The 14,813-nt window shown below is 45.0% G+C and overlaps 1 pseudogene; it reads right to left on the bottom strand.

The window, feature by feature from the left end:
• Positions 1–772: 772 nt before the first annotated feature.
• On the bottom strand, positions 773–13,616 carry LOC124965354 (methionine--tRNA ligase, mitochondrial-like; annotated as a pseudogene).
• Positions 13,617–14,813: the final 1,197 nt, after the last annotated feature.

Below are 14,813 nucleotides of genomic sequence, written 5' to 3'. Positions count from 1 at the left end.
AGCCTCCAACCCCTCTTTCAATAAAAGGAGTCACTGTACTAATTGGTCTGAGAAGCAGAAGTAACAAGGGGTAGTTTGGGCAAATGGCATAACTGTGGTTTAGAAGGAGGTATAATGGGAAAAAATATCAGCAATTTTGTCTCTTACCTATCTTTCCCTTGAAGACATCTTAGACATATTGGTGCACAAAAGACAGTGGTTGATGGGCATGGATAATTGAAAACAAGGGGAAGGGATAGTCACCTGATAGGCTCCAAACCTCTGTTCACAGGCACATGGCCTGTGTGCTCATCTGATGCAACATTTCAGAAAACACTAGTATAACCTTCCTGAAAATGAAAGTAAAACAACACGTTGCTTTTACCACAAACCAGTAAGAAATCAGTTTTTAGGTCCTGTGACCTTTCACCAGCCAAGCTCTGGACTGGTCCAGTCTTGGGAACGAAAGCCCAGTTTCAGGTCCCAGCCTCCTCCCTTCAAAAAGGCATGGATGTCCATAGAATCGAGGCAAGAAACAGTTCTCCAAGGTCCCTCTCTGTGGCAGAGACCTCAGCCTGGACAGCAGCTTGTCAGCTAGGTTTGGGGTAACAGGCTGAAGCAAAGTTGCAAAACTCGCAAATGTTCCTAAGCCTCATGAAGCACAGTACCCAGCCAGGGAGCATCCACTGGGCTCTCCTGGTTCAATTTCCAGGGTGTATGCCTTTGGACAAAACCAATAGGTTGCCAAACACAGCTGGACACTGCCTCCAGAGCCTTATATATCTGAAATTTATCACAGTAGTATACTACCTGTTTGGGCAAGGTCGCCATTATACTCAGGAGAGCATAATCTGCCGATTATGATGAGGTAGTTGACCAGGGCATCCAGCCATACGTAGATGGTGTGTGAACCGTCCCGGGAACTGGAATGCCCCAGTGCAGGTGGCTACTCCCAGGAGAAACTGACAGATCCGGTAGCTCCTCCTCCAACCATTGAAGGACTGCCTGAGAGAATGGCTCCAGGGTGATGATGGCCTGATGGTTGCTTCGCAGCCACCGCTGTAGTGGCTCCTGGAACTGAGAAAGCCTGAAAATACAGTTTTCTTTCTTGGTCCAGGAGACAGGATGCCCGCTCTGGAGAGATACAGGACAGGAACCCCGGATGGGCCCGGCTGCCGGGTGACCTTGGCCTCAGGCAGGAAGCACTCAGAGGCGCAATACCAACCTTCATAGAGCCCTTTGTAGAGCAGACCCCGGCCCTTCAGCAGCCCCCAGAAGTGCTGCACCGCCACCCGGTGCCGGGCCTCCGTGCTGCATGAAGTCGGTGGAGGAGATGCCAGCCTCCAGGAAAAGTTGCTGAAACTGGGCAGAGACTCGACCGCACAGCGCAATCAGGGGGCCACGCCCTCAGTGGCTGCCGCCTGTTGAATCTTTAGGCAGTGCTAGTCTGTGCCGAGGGAGAATCGCGTGCGGCCCTTGCGAGACCTCGCAGGCGACGGTGGTGCCCAGGACGTCTGCAAGGAGCGCAGAGTACTGGCGTCGGATGGGCAGCGCCTCGTTCTCCTAGAAAATGGGTGTGGGGAGGTCGGCGCCGGCACAGGGAGACCCTGCGGGGCTGAGCGTCCCAGCAGCCTGAAGACAGATATCCAGATCCCACTAATTTTCTATGGATTTAACTATTTAAGAAGCAAAACATCTATGTGTCAAAAACTAAGAAAATCTACCATTAAATATGAAAAGATAAAAGGCCATCTCTAAACTGGGGAAAAAATGTTTGTAACGTACCTGAAAATGAATGATATAAATGGTTTACATAAATTAAAAGGAAAATGATAAATACTCATTTTTAAAATAGGTAAAGGGCATGAACAGTCATCTCCTAGGATTCAAGAAATCAATAACTCTGACTCACTAAAACTCACTAAAAAATATCAGAATGTGATTTCATCATTCAGCTATCAAATAGGCAAAGATTTCTTTCTTATAATTCTGAATATTACAAGAATTCAGAGACACAGACACGTTTATACATGCTGGTGGAAAATGAATTGGTCCACTCTTTGGTAATATTTAACTTGCCTTTAAAAAAATGCGTAAACCCAGGATTTTTAGGAAGTGAAACTGCCCTGGCATACTTATGTGGCTAGTGGACACGTCATTACAAACCCACAGCATGCACAGATGTGAATCCTGATGTGAACTGTAGACTTTGGATAATGTGTCGTGGTAGGTTCATTGATTGCAGCTAATATTCCACTCTGCTTGGGGGAGGTTGATAATGTGGAACATTGTGCAGATTATTCACTGTACCCTTATTTATAACTGGATTAATATACATGCAGTGTTCAATAATTTGAGAATGTTCAGTGTTGGTATGGCTATATGATGGATGGAATATTATGTAGACTTTAATAATCATGAGCAGATTATGAAAGCATAAAAGAAGTTGTTCATGACATACGAAGGACAAAAAGATCACAAAGCAGTGCAATACAATCTCAATTTATATGTCTGGGATGCAGTATGCAGGTGGTATGTAGGACGTGAGCATCCATAGAGAAAAAGACCATGAGTATGCCTACAAAACATTAACCATGACTCTTCCTAGATGGTGACACAATTACATGTGTTTTTTGCTTTTTGTTTTGTACATTGCCCTATTGCTCAATTTTGTTTTACAAAGAGTATGTAACATATCTTCTCCTCCAGTCAATAAAGCTACCCACAGTATTTCTATTGGATTGATAATTTTTTTTTGATAATTTTTGTATAACATGATATTCTGATTTATAGTAGGCTAATGCTAGAAAAATGCTGTACAATGAAAATTGTCCTCTTTTCAAAATCTCAATTATTTGCATGAAAAGTACACTGTAATATATACTTGTTTCTGATAAATTATTGAAAGGTCTGATAAGCTTCATTCTTGAGATGGAGGCTATGTATCATTCTGATGGACATAATGCAACAAGGTTGTTTTTGAACAATGAATAACAGTGGAATTTAGTAGAGACTGAAAAAAAAATTTAATTTTAAAGCTTCGTTCTCACAGTCACAAATGATTAGTTAAATCTCATAGTCAGAGGACTTTCCTGGGTTGGAAGTTACTGGGCTTTGTTTTTTAGAAACATGTAATTTGAAAATTAAGATGACACTGTGCATTTTCATTTAGGTAGCAGTTTTTGGAAATTAAATAGTTTAAGATGAAAGTGTATGAGTAAGCAACATGTCTTCTTTTTAATCCAATGGTTCTAAATTTACTTTTAATATACAAATAAGCTGAATATTAACCTGATACCCAATGGGGCAGAAAATGTACTTATGGTGATGAGAAAAAAAAGAGTTGGGGAAACTACACAATTTTGCATTTTAAAAAATGACAGCAAATTACTTCTTGTATGACTTATTTAATTTGGATGTGTTGAGCCCTGTAGTTTGGGTTCAATGCTTTGATCTACCCTCTGGACTTTTAGTTGTATGTGGGCAAACTTGCCATGAGCTTGTGTTTGGGACCACCTGAAAAGTTATGGAGACACAAGTAGCCTCCTCCAATTCCTCCCTTCAAAAAAAATTGTTTTCCATCATTGAACTATTTCTTCCTGCTAATGAACACACTGTGCCATGGAAACACCTGTAAAATTGTAGGAAATCATATCTTCAGTTTCCCAAGGTTCTTTTTTTTAATTAAAAATATTTTTGATTGACAGGTCTTAATTATAGATATTAATGGGATACAGTAGGATAATTCAATACATGTACACACATTCAATGATCAAATCCAGCCTCCCTTACTCTCCCCACCACTTCCCAACCTCTAGTAAATAGAGAGTGTCTTTCTTTAGAAAACTTTTTCCTTTGGATTTAGGGTTACTCTCTGGATGTATCTATCAGGGTCACAATTCTCACAGAATAACTAGCTTTTAGTTAATTTTTGTCGTCTTTTTTTTCCCTAGCAGATATGCTTCACGACTAGAGGGAAAACTTGAGTCATTTAAGCTTTCATAAGTTTTCTGTTGCTTTGCCCATCATTGGGAAGTGCTAAAAGGACAGAAAGGATCAGGGTCTTCTTTCCCCAACCACTTTATGTTGGGGCTCCACAAGGATCAGGCAGCCTGAAACCATCTTCTCTTTTCTTCCCATATCTTCTTCCCAGATGATTGCCTAAGTTCCCCTAAAGGATTATCTTTATGCTGCTGTCTCCCAAATGCATGTCTTCACTGAGATCTTTCCACTGAGAAATAAATCAACAGGTTCAACTTCTATAGAGACACCATCCTAGACCAGTGTGTTGGTGTTTTAGTCAGCTTTTTGTTGCTGTGACTAAAAAAATAACCCGACAAGAACAGTTTTAAAGGAGGAAAAGTTTATTTGGGGGCTCACTATTTCAGAGGTCTCACTCCATAAATAGCTGGCTCCATTCCTCAGGGCTCGAGGTGAGGCTGAACATCATAGCAGAAGAGTGTGGTGAAGGGAAGTAGTTCATATTATGATCAGAAAGAGAGAGATTCCATTCACCAAGTACCAAATATACACCCCAAAGACATGCCCCCAAAGATCCACCTCCTCTAGCCACACCCTACCAGCTTTCATTTACTGCTCAATTAGTCCCACCAGGGGATTCATTGATTGGGTTAAGGCTCTTATAACCCAATCATTTCTCCTCTGAGCCTCCTTCAGTTGTCTCACACGTGAGTTTTTGGGGAACACCTCACATCCAAACCATAACAGTTGGAAGGAAGGCTGATGTGGACAATGACGGGCGTCACTGAGATTTTTTTGCCCAATTCTTTTCATTTCACAGAGGAGGAATCAGATCTATAACGGTTCAGGGATAAGTCTGCTTGGTATTTTCAGACCCCCATTGGTTACATTCGTCAGAAACAGTGCAAAATTAATATGTCCCAAAAATCTCTTGAATTTCTCCCCAACCAATTCTCTCCTCCCCAGCTTGTCCTTTGACATTAAATGGCACTATGATTTCCCCACTTTTTCTTAAACCAGAAAATAGGCAATCAGACTTGATTTATCAGTTTCATTAGTAAATTCCTCAGCAAGTCCTACCAGGTCTCCTTCTAAAATATGTCTTAAGTTTGTCCACTTCTCTCAATGGCCACTCTCTCTACCTTGTCCAGGCCACTCTTCTTAACTGCTTGGACCACTTGTCTTACTTGCTCCAATGTTTTCACTAAAAAAGCTGCAAAAGAAATGGTTATGGTTTGAATGTGTTTCCCACATGTTCATGGATAGGAAACTTAATCCCCAAATTGTATGCTAATGGCATTTAGAGGTGAAACCTTTGGGAAGTAATTAGTTTTAGGGTCATGAGGTCCAAACTGCCATAAGAGCATTAGCAGCTTTATGAGAAGAGGAAGAGAGACTAGAGTCTTGCTCTGTCTTGCCACGTGCTGCCTTCTGTCATGATACAGCAAGAAGGCCTTCGCCGGATTTTGAAAAGAGAACAATTTTCAATGCACAGCATTTTTCTAACATTAGCCTGTTACAAATTAGAATATCATGTTAAAGATAAGATAGCATGCCCTTATGGCAGGAGCAAAATTTGCCTTGCCCACTCACCTTTGAGCATGTGTTTGATTTCTTGTGGTTCTTCAATATTTCTAACAGATGATGGACTAAATCTATATAACTGACAAGAATAAAAACTCTACCAACCACTTGGCCCCTAGGATGCTCACAGTCAAACTGATCTTTCCTGGGATTTTACTTACGGGAGCCCTTGCCAAGAGAAAATTCCCAATGATGCTGAAGATTGAGGGTCAGTTTCTAGCTGTTTCTTCTCAAGTTCACTTGTAAGTATTTCATGAGTTTTGTAAAGATGCCATGTGAATGGCATCTCCACACTGATCTCATTGGGTTGGGACTGGGGACAGATTTAAATATGACATACATAAGACAGACTCTAAGGTTCTACAAAAGAGATGGAAAATGAGCACTGTACTCACTTCTGGTTGGAAAGTCAAAGTTTAAAAGCATGGTGACATTTGCAATGGGCTTCAAAGGCTTGGTGAGACTGGACAATGGAGACAAGGCAGGGAACACGGTGGTCAGCACCGAGACTTTCAGAAAAGATGGGAAGGTAGGAAAAGTGAAATACTTCCTAGCTACTTTTTATATCCAGAGGGAAATGAGGAGAAATAGGGGTCACATGGAAAATTTCTGTGTGAGGTTGTGGAGGGTTTCACTGACTGCCAGCATTTCAGCTGATACTTAACTCCTGAGGCCCTCTTGGGTGATGCATGTGGACAGGCTGGTGGCCTGGGCAGAGCAGAAGCCAGCCTTCAGAATGGTTAGGAGTAAGGCTGCTTGAACTGGCTGCTGGAGGGCCATCCCTCACTAGCCCTGGGCTGCTCCTCACCTCTGGGTTCACTTGAAGCCCAATACCTGGCAGACTCCTAGAACACACTGGTGATGACCAGATCAGAGTCAGCTGGGTGCCTGCTCAGTGGAACAAGAGGTGACCCTTCTCATGAAGTTAGTGTACACCCTCTGAGACCTTATATGAAGTAGCCCAGAAGCTGTTCCTGGGTTTGTCTATGAGTAGAAGTCTAGATTATTGTGCTACAGGCTTATTCCATTTTAAATTATGATTACATGAAAACTTTGTATTGTTGACTTTGCAAGATTCATTCTGATTTCCTAAGTTTCTGAAATCTATTTAAAACTATCCTCTACCTACAAAAATATTTCTGACTTTGGCAGTCATTAGTGGAACTAATGCATGCAATTTTTAGGGAGGTTAAGTTCTGACTCATTGAAGGATTGTTTAGGTTGTGAGAAACCTGTCTCCTCATATGCTTTGTTGATTAATGGCAGTTGTTTCCTTAAAGTGACATTAATTCTGCAGCTTTTCCTACCTTCTCTGCTTTACTTTTTTCTTAGCCCTCTCAGCTTTCACATCTCTTAATCTAAGTTAAAGATAAGACCCTATCTACAGGGTGTCATCTTCTCAAGTGGGAAGAAACAGTTGCTGATGAGCTCACGTTTCTTCTCAAGGCTCCTGTGGCTGTGTTCAGAGATGTCCTCAGCAGAGCCTTTGATATGGAAGCCCAAGGCTCCCATCGAGAGAATTCCTAGCAGCTCAGTTCATGAATGAGCCAAGATCATTCTTGATTTTTACCTTTATTCCTAAGATATACTTAAAGAAATCTTTGGTTTAATATTTGTAAAGGTAGTTCAGAACTAAAAGTCGTTAGACAGATGAGCAAGTCTGAGTACTTAGGGCTTCAATTTAAGACATATTTCTAAAATGTTCACATTCCTTAACAGTTGGTGTGGGTGGGCTACTGTGAAATACTGGGATGGCTTTGCTTTTTGCTCCATTCTGTGGACTCAGTATAGAGGTTCCTTGGTGCACTGGTCAGATATTGCATGGCAGTTGATCCTGTAGTGATGCTGTACTGCGCTGCTTTGCCTTTCTCATATTTGGTCTTACACAGGACATAGTGGCACTTAAGGTGTGGTGAGGGCAGGGGTGCTAGCCTTCAGGATCATGGAGTCCTGTGATTCCTCCCCTCTCTGCAGGTGTTGGGCAGGTCTCCCCACCTGATGATCACAGTATGAGCATCCTGCAGGTACTGGTAGGAGTCACACTGGGCAAGTAGATTGCTGACCTGTAAAGAATCCAAATGGTACATCTATTTGAGTAGAGAAATGTTACCAAATTTGGCAGAGCTGGTAGTTCCAGCAACCTCATGAAGCCTGAGGCAATCCTGTGTCCTCGAGGGTACAGCTGACTGGAGTCAGTGTGGCACATATGCTGCTGGCTGGGCATGGCAGGCTCTTGGGCAGCACACAGGGGAGCAGGCGGCTGGGGCCATCAAGGCCTTGGCTTCCAGGAAGGATAAGAGGGGCCAGGGGCTGCTCTTGTCAACTGTCACCTACCCAGAAAGTCAAGCATCCTGGAAACATGTGTCCTGGTTAAAGCAGAATTCTTTAGGATCCTAAAGCCCAAGGAAACTTTGTTTTCAAAAGTTCAGTGGTTTGATTCTGGGGAAGAAAATTATTAACATTAGGAATATTCTTTCCTCTTGGATCTGTAAAGAAGTTAAGCACTTACATGTTTGGGAGGCCCTACGAGCTAAGGGGAAGAGCATGATGGACAGGCCTCATGAGAATGTCCACGTTAGAACAGAGGTTAGTGTCTGGTCATGAGGAGAGTTTTGTCCAGAAGCTCATTTTTCTCTTGGAGCATGAGCTTTGTCCTGTGCCCTCCTCTTACCTTAGGGCTAACTGTCTGCAACCAGGCACCACGTGTCTATCCACATCTAGACTCTGCTCACTGAGGAGGGAGTACAGTGATGTGGGGATGTTGCCGCCCACAGCAACAATCCTGCGGGAAGGAATCGGAGGTGGACTGGGAATGAACTACTTCTATTATCTTTTTCTGGGCTGCTTTCTTGCTTGTTTGCTAGTTTATAGAGGAAGAGAGGCTTGCTTGCTTTTAGAGGAAGTTTTAGAGGAAGAGAGGCTTGCTACACTTTCAGAGAGGCTACGATTTCAGAGGAGCTATTTCTTAGAGTTCTGCTGCTTCTTCTTAGAGGTGCATCCTGCATCCTGCGTCCTAGAGGTGCATGCTAGAAGTGCGTGCTATCAGAGGTGCTTCTTAGTGGTGCGTCCTTCATTCTGCGATCTAGAGGTGTCTTAGTCCTCCTCCCAGGTGAAGAGAATATCTTATATACACTACAGCAGCCAATCAGTTTAGGATTAAGTAGCACGATTGGAGCACTCACCACGGTACCAATTAAGAAAGAATGGGGAACATCTGTTGACCACTAGCACAGAAGAGACATTAACCAATCAGGCAAAAGGTCATGAGAGATCACGCCGTGTTAACACTAATTATGCGCCACCTCTTGGCCCAATGCCAGCCGCCATCTTAGAGCTGCTTAAACATGTCTCTACATGGGGAACCAAGCTGTAAGGGAAGAGCATTTGGGGTGATGGAGGTATGGATAATCCTTTGTCCCTTCCTTCCTTTCTGTGCCACACTTCCTTCTCTGAGTTCTCAATAGGAAATATGGGTTACTCTTGTTTAGCCACTAAGTTCATTAAAAAAGGAAAGAATGCCAGTTGTGGCGGTGCTTGCCTGTAATCCCAGCAACTCAGGAGGCTGAGGCAGGGGGATTGCAAGTTTGAGGCCAGCCTCAGCAAGTTAGAGGGGTCCTAAGCAACTTAGCAGGACCCTGTCTCAAAATTAAAAGTAAAAAGAACAGTGGATGTTGCTCAGTGGTAACGTGCCACTGGGTTCAATCCTCAATATCAAAATAAAAATTAAAAAAAAATAAGGAAAAAAAAGAAAAGAAAAGCATGTGTAAGGACTGGGGTTGTAGTTGAGTGGTAGAGCGCTTGCTTAGCACATGTGAGGTGAAGCCAGAATTGGGGACAGGCAGTTAGTGTAGAAATAGGGGATCAATCAAATCGAGGAAATGAAGTCCATGAAAGCCATCTGCCTTTGGAAGTCTGGAAGTTGAAGGCTGCCCCTGGGAGAATGGACTTTTTACATCTCACCTGCAAAACCAGCCCTAGTCACGTAGGCAGGAAGGAGAGATAAGGGGAAAGAACTGGAGAACAAAAGATAAAAACAGAAACGGGGGAATATAATATAATATAAAGCTGCTCCCCTGCTCTTTACACTGCAATCATTTCCTCCCAACTTCTTGTCAGTCTGTGAACATCCTAGCTAGCTGTTGGTTCATCAGTCAGCTTGCAAGTATCCTTCTCCAGTATTGGTCCTGTTAATCCCCGGAATTTGACTGCTTAAGGATAGTTCCCCACCATTTTCTCTCTCTCTTCTCCTCACATTCATGCTTTCTCTCCTACTCACTTTCTTTCTTTCTCAGCCTTGCTTTTCACACTCTCTCTTGCGCGCGCTTTCTCATTTTCTCTCTTACCCTGCAGAGAGACACTCTGTTTGCTTAATAAACCCTCTTATGTGAGTTCCCGTGTCCAGAGTGGTTTCTGGGTTCTTACATGAGGTACTGGGTTCAATCCTCAGCACCACATAGTAAATAAAATAAAGATTTTGTGTCTATCTACAACTAAAAATATTAGAAAAAAAGAAAAGCAAGTGTAAGTTGATTGGTAATTTACATGAAATCACTACTCATGGATTTCCAGGGTCACATGAGGTTTCCCTTGACCCATTTTGACTACTTTATAGAAAAAAGTTCTTCTTACTGTGCACTTGAGCAGATCCCAGTTGTCTATAAGCCCCTTTCCAGCTTTCCCTGTGCCCTATGGAAGAAAGAATTCCTGTTCTCTTGATACTTTCCTAACGTTTTATTCATAATACCTATAAATTGCTTACTATATGTGATGTACTATGATAAGAAGAAGTTGGATTTTAGAACCAAATAGAACCTGGTTTTCAATCTTCTCTCCAGTGTGTTAGGCTTGGTGCAAAACCTGACAAAGATGCGTTAGAAGTAGCAGTCACAAAACATCTTCTGGCGTTGCACTGGGATAAGGCTAGGACTCAGGATCTCTCCTCAGTCCCACCTTCAGGTGCAGGTGCACAGGCAGGCAGTACCACAGACCCCAGGAAGGCCTGGCCTTGTCAGCAACAAAGAAGAACTCCAGGGGGCAGAGATGGCTCTGCAGAACCTTCCTGTGCACCAACCTTTAGAAATGCAAATCCTGGCACTGACCAAAACTAGGTAGGAACATCCAGAGCCACAGGGAAACTTCCTGTTGTTATCTGTAGTGAGGTTCCCAGTGGTAGCAGTCAGTACATACCTCCAGTGTGGCCAGGTGCAAAGGCTGAGCCCACATAAAAGTCCCTTGTGAGTGATAGAAATGGGAGGAAATGATGACAAGTGCAGACATTGCTTTGCAGCTGAGGGGCCTGGCTTTGTCACTTAATGCCTGTGTGTGGCTTTGGGCAAGCTCCCAATTTATCTTTGTCTAAACTCTCAGTCTGTAGAATGGATAAAATGAGGTATCCATATCTGGGGTTGCTGTGAGGGTTGAACAACTGAATTCAAGGAGTAGTATAAGGGTCAGCACAGGCCTGGCAGGTGCTCCATCCCTGAGACATGGGAGCCGGAGGGACCAACACATGCATAGCTACACCATTCCTGCAGTGCCTCTGGCAGGGTTGTTTCGGCTACCACTTGGTGGCAGAAACTGCTGGGGAATTGTATTCGCTAAACAGTGCTATCATAGAAGTGTTCAGCCTCTTGCTATAAAAAAAATTCCGTGAAAAAATTTTAGACAAACAATGGCAGAATATATTGTTGGCATATAGCAAATCAAGTGGGTCTGCCAAGCCCCGTCATTGATTGAAACTCCTGGGTTCCCTGTTAAATTCTTAGCTACAGCCATGTCTGTGCCTCCTTTTGCCTGAACAGGAAATGCTGAGGTGGGCTGTGCTCAGCAGTGAGGGTGTCCAGTAAATGATATTGCGCTTGTATGACATCAACAGTGTCTTTGTTCCCCCCAGCATGGTTGTTCTTTGACAGAGGAGTGACTACTCAGGAGCTGGGCCCGCTAGGCTCTGAGAGACTTAGGTACAGGCTGACAGCTGGGCTTCTCTCCAGGTCACGAGCAGGTTCCTGTTCCCCACAGAAGGCTGCTGTTCCCAAAAAAGGCTGGTGTTTTCCAGGTGGAAAATTTCTCTGCTTTTATTCTTTCCCACCCAAAGGTACTAAATGGAGATGGTTGTCTCTGAACCGTGTTGTACATGCTGGTCGTGTGTTTGCAGAGGAAGGATGTGGCCCTGTCCTCCAGGAGCCTTTGGCTATGCCACTTGAAGGGAAAGGAGAGTCTCTGGGCAGATGTTTGTGCAAGGTGCTGAAGTTTTGCTGGGGCACAAGGGCAAAGCGTGGCTTCCCTGGGAAAGGGGCAAGAGGAGGAGTGTTGGTGCTCCCTAGTCTCTGGGTGTTTGCCAGATGAATGACTGAACACACACTGACCTGGGGAGGAGATTACCCACAGGAACAGAGTACTGAGTAGAAGCACTAGGTGGGTGTTTAGAGGGTCCTTCCTATATTGCTCAATCCTTTACTAAGGGGTTTGGGAAGGGGAGTAGGGGGCTCTGATTCCTGCTACGAAGGTGCTTTTGGTGAAGCTAGGAGGAAGGACAGCAGCCCCCGTGAAGTGGTGAGCAGGTGAGCCAAGCCACAGCTCTGCCTCTTGGTGGATGGTCCTTTAGGGGAAGATGGACTGCTGGCCAGAGTTAACAGAGGAGGCCTGTGGGTGGGAGGAGGTGGGCCTTGGCCTTGAACAGGGAACGGGGAGAAGGGAGGGCATTCCAGGTTGGAGCAGAGTCTGGAGTCTGGAGTGAGTGTGGTCTTGTAGAGGGCAGAGGGCCATGAGCTCCTTGGAGCCAGAAGGGACTATTAGGGAGAGAGACTGGAAGCACGAGGGATGAGGATGCTTAGGGTCAGGTTGAGGCTGTTCCCCACATGGGTCACTTCCTCAGCTAGACAGAATGTTTGCAATCACACTTTACTGATGCTGGGAACAGTCAAGTCTTGCTTTTAGTGGGGAAGGGAAAGCAGAATTCAGGGTGCATCACCACAGGTCAGGTGGGCTGCCTGTGCCAGGCATCACACATGCTTGTGCTAGAAAAGTGACTCTGATGCCCATACTGACAAGTGGAGTCCCCAAGGTCACAAGGCAGTGCAGGGCAGGGCCAGGACCCAAGTGAATTCCAGGCCACCAGGTCTCTGCAGTGTCAGCTCTGCACTTACCCAGTTCCTCAGGAGCATGTGTGAGCCTTACTCACACAGGGATAGGAAAGGCAGAGGAAGTGACCCTCTTGGTTTAAGTCCTCTCTGCTGTTTGGAGGTCATATACAGAGTAGCTGGGCTTTTGCCTGGAAAGAATTTTTACCCTTTGGGGTTTCTATTGTGAAGAAGACTATCCTCTGAAGATGAATTTTTCTTTTCTCCTTGGAATTCAGTGAAGTGGAAATAAATTGTTATGCTGTTGGATAGACATTTTCCTTTCTGCTCAGTAAAGGATCTAATGAGACTGTGGCAACCTGGCTCCACAGGATGTGGTTGGTTTGAAACCCCAGGTGGGGCCGGACTGAGATGCTATGTATGGTTCAGCAGGGATGGGAAATGGCAATGAAGGTCAGGAAACCAACAGGAATTCTAATGCAGGGGTCCAGGACAGGGTAGAGGAGGACTAAGATTGGGGCAAAGACCTGGGAAGGCACAGAGGCTGGGGTTCCTGGAGGAACTGCAATGCCCCTTCTCCCAGATGGTGATTCCCCACCAGGTCAGTGGGTTTTGTACCTGAGGGACTGATGTGATTTAGGATGTCCCTTGAAATGTCCCTGCCTCTTTTTACTGTTAGTCAGAGGGTGCCTCTGGATTTCTACTGAGAGTTGCTGGTCTTCAGTGGGCATTTGTGAACCTTGGGAAGAGGATTTGCCATCGCCCTTTCAGCAAGGAGCCTGCTGTTCATCGGTGCCTCCCTGCAGCACAGCAGCATGACAAGGGCAGGCTGGCCCCGCAGCAGCCCTGGGCCAAGCTCCTGCCAGGTGCTGGGCAGTTTGCTGGAGGATGATCAAGGTATGCGCTTCTCACCTGGTACTCCTGGAGGGATCTCTGGGGCAGTGGCATGCTGACCTGGCCTATGCTGTCCTCACGAGCATCCGTGTGGGGCATTGCTGGGCCTTCCCTAGTTTACAGCACACAAACCTGCACTCAGGGCCTTGGGCACCACAAACCTGGCCTATGGCCTCAGGGAGAATTCAGTTCAAAAACAGTTTTGTTTAAACACATCCTTCCTTGTGTGTCATTTATTTCATGTGTTCTCATTGGTATTAGAATCCACAATTGAAGTTGCTAGGTGTTTTAGTTAGATTTTTCACTGCTGTGACTTAAGGACCCAACCAGGACAATTGCAGAGGAGGAATTCATTTGAGGGCTCACAGTTTCAGAGACCTTAGTCCACAGAATGTCGACTCCATTCCTTGGTGCGTGAAGTAAGGTTGAACGTCATGGCAGAAGAGTGTGAAGGAGGGAAGCAGCTCACATGTTGATCAGGAAGCAGAGAGAGAGGTCTCCACTTGCCAGATACGAATATATCCCAGAAAGCCATGCCCCCAATTCCCACCTCCTCAGCCACACCCTACCAGCTTTCAGTTACCACCCAGTTAATCCCTAACAGGGAATTAATTCACTGCTTGGGTTAAGACTCTCACAACCCAATCATTTCTCCTCTGAATCTTCTTGCATTGTCCTTCACATGAGCTTTTGGGGACACCTCACATCCAAACCACAACACTGGCTTTCCATTTCATCCATTTTTTAGTTTGACATTTTGAACATTTTGAAGATTGATAACTGAATTGATCTTCAAAGCAGTTGAATCTGGGATTTGTGCCATGACACTATCAAAGAGCAAGGGATGCCTCTGCAGGGTAGGGAGCCTCATTTTCTCCCCACCCCTGCTTGACCAAGATCAGTTCCAGGACAGAGGATGGGGACAGTCAGCATGGCACAGGAACCGAACACCTGGAGCTGGAAGCTGAGCGAGACCCTGAGACGTGGCAGGCGTCATGCTGAGTTAGTCTAGCCAGAGCCTGCAGATGAACCCCAGGGATCTGGAGGCTGAGGCTGTAGGTGAAACAATGGCAGGAGCAGCAGCCCGGGTGGGGAATGCCAGCCTCTGACCCTCCAGGGGCCCATTATGCTTTAGTGTCTTCAAATACACATGACAGACTTTACAACCCCAAGATCGGTTGTCACCCCTGTTTGGAAAAGAAGATTTAGAATAGCAGTTGAGGGCGGGTGGTAAGAAAGTTGCCTGAGATGGAGAAGCTGTGCTTATAGTACAGGACACTCTCCAGGCCTACAGAG

This window comes from Sciurus carolinensis, chromosome 15 (assembly GCF_902686445.1).
Source record: "Sciurus carolinensis chromosome 15, mSciCar1.2, whole genome shotgun sequence".
NCBI classification, from domain to species: domain Eukaryota; kingdom Metazoa; phylum Chordata; class Mammalia; order Rodentia; family Sciuridae; genus Sciurus; species Sciurus carolinensis.
The sequence above is the reverse complement of the archived record's forward strand: the minus strand, read 5'-3'. Positions and strand labels throughout refer to the sequence as shown.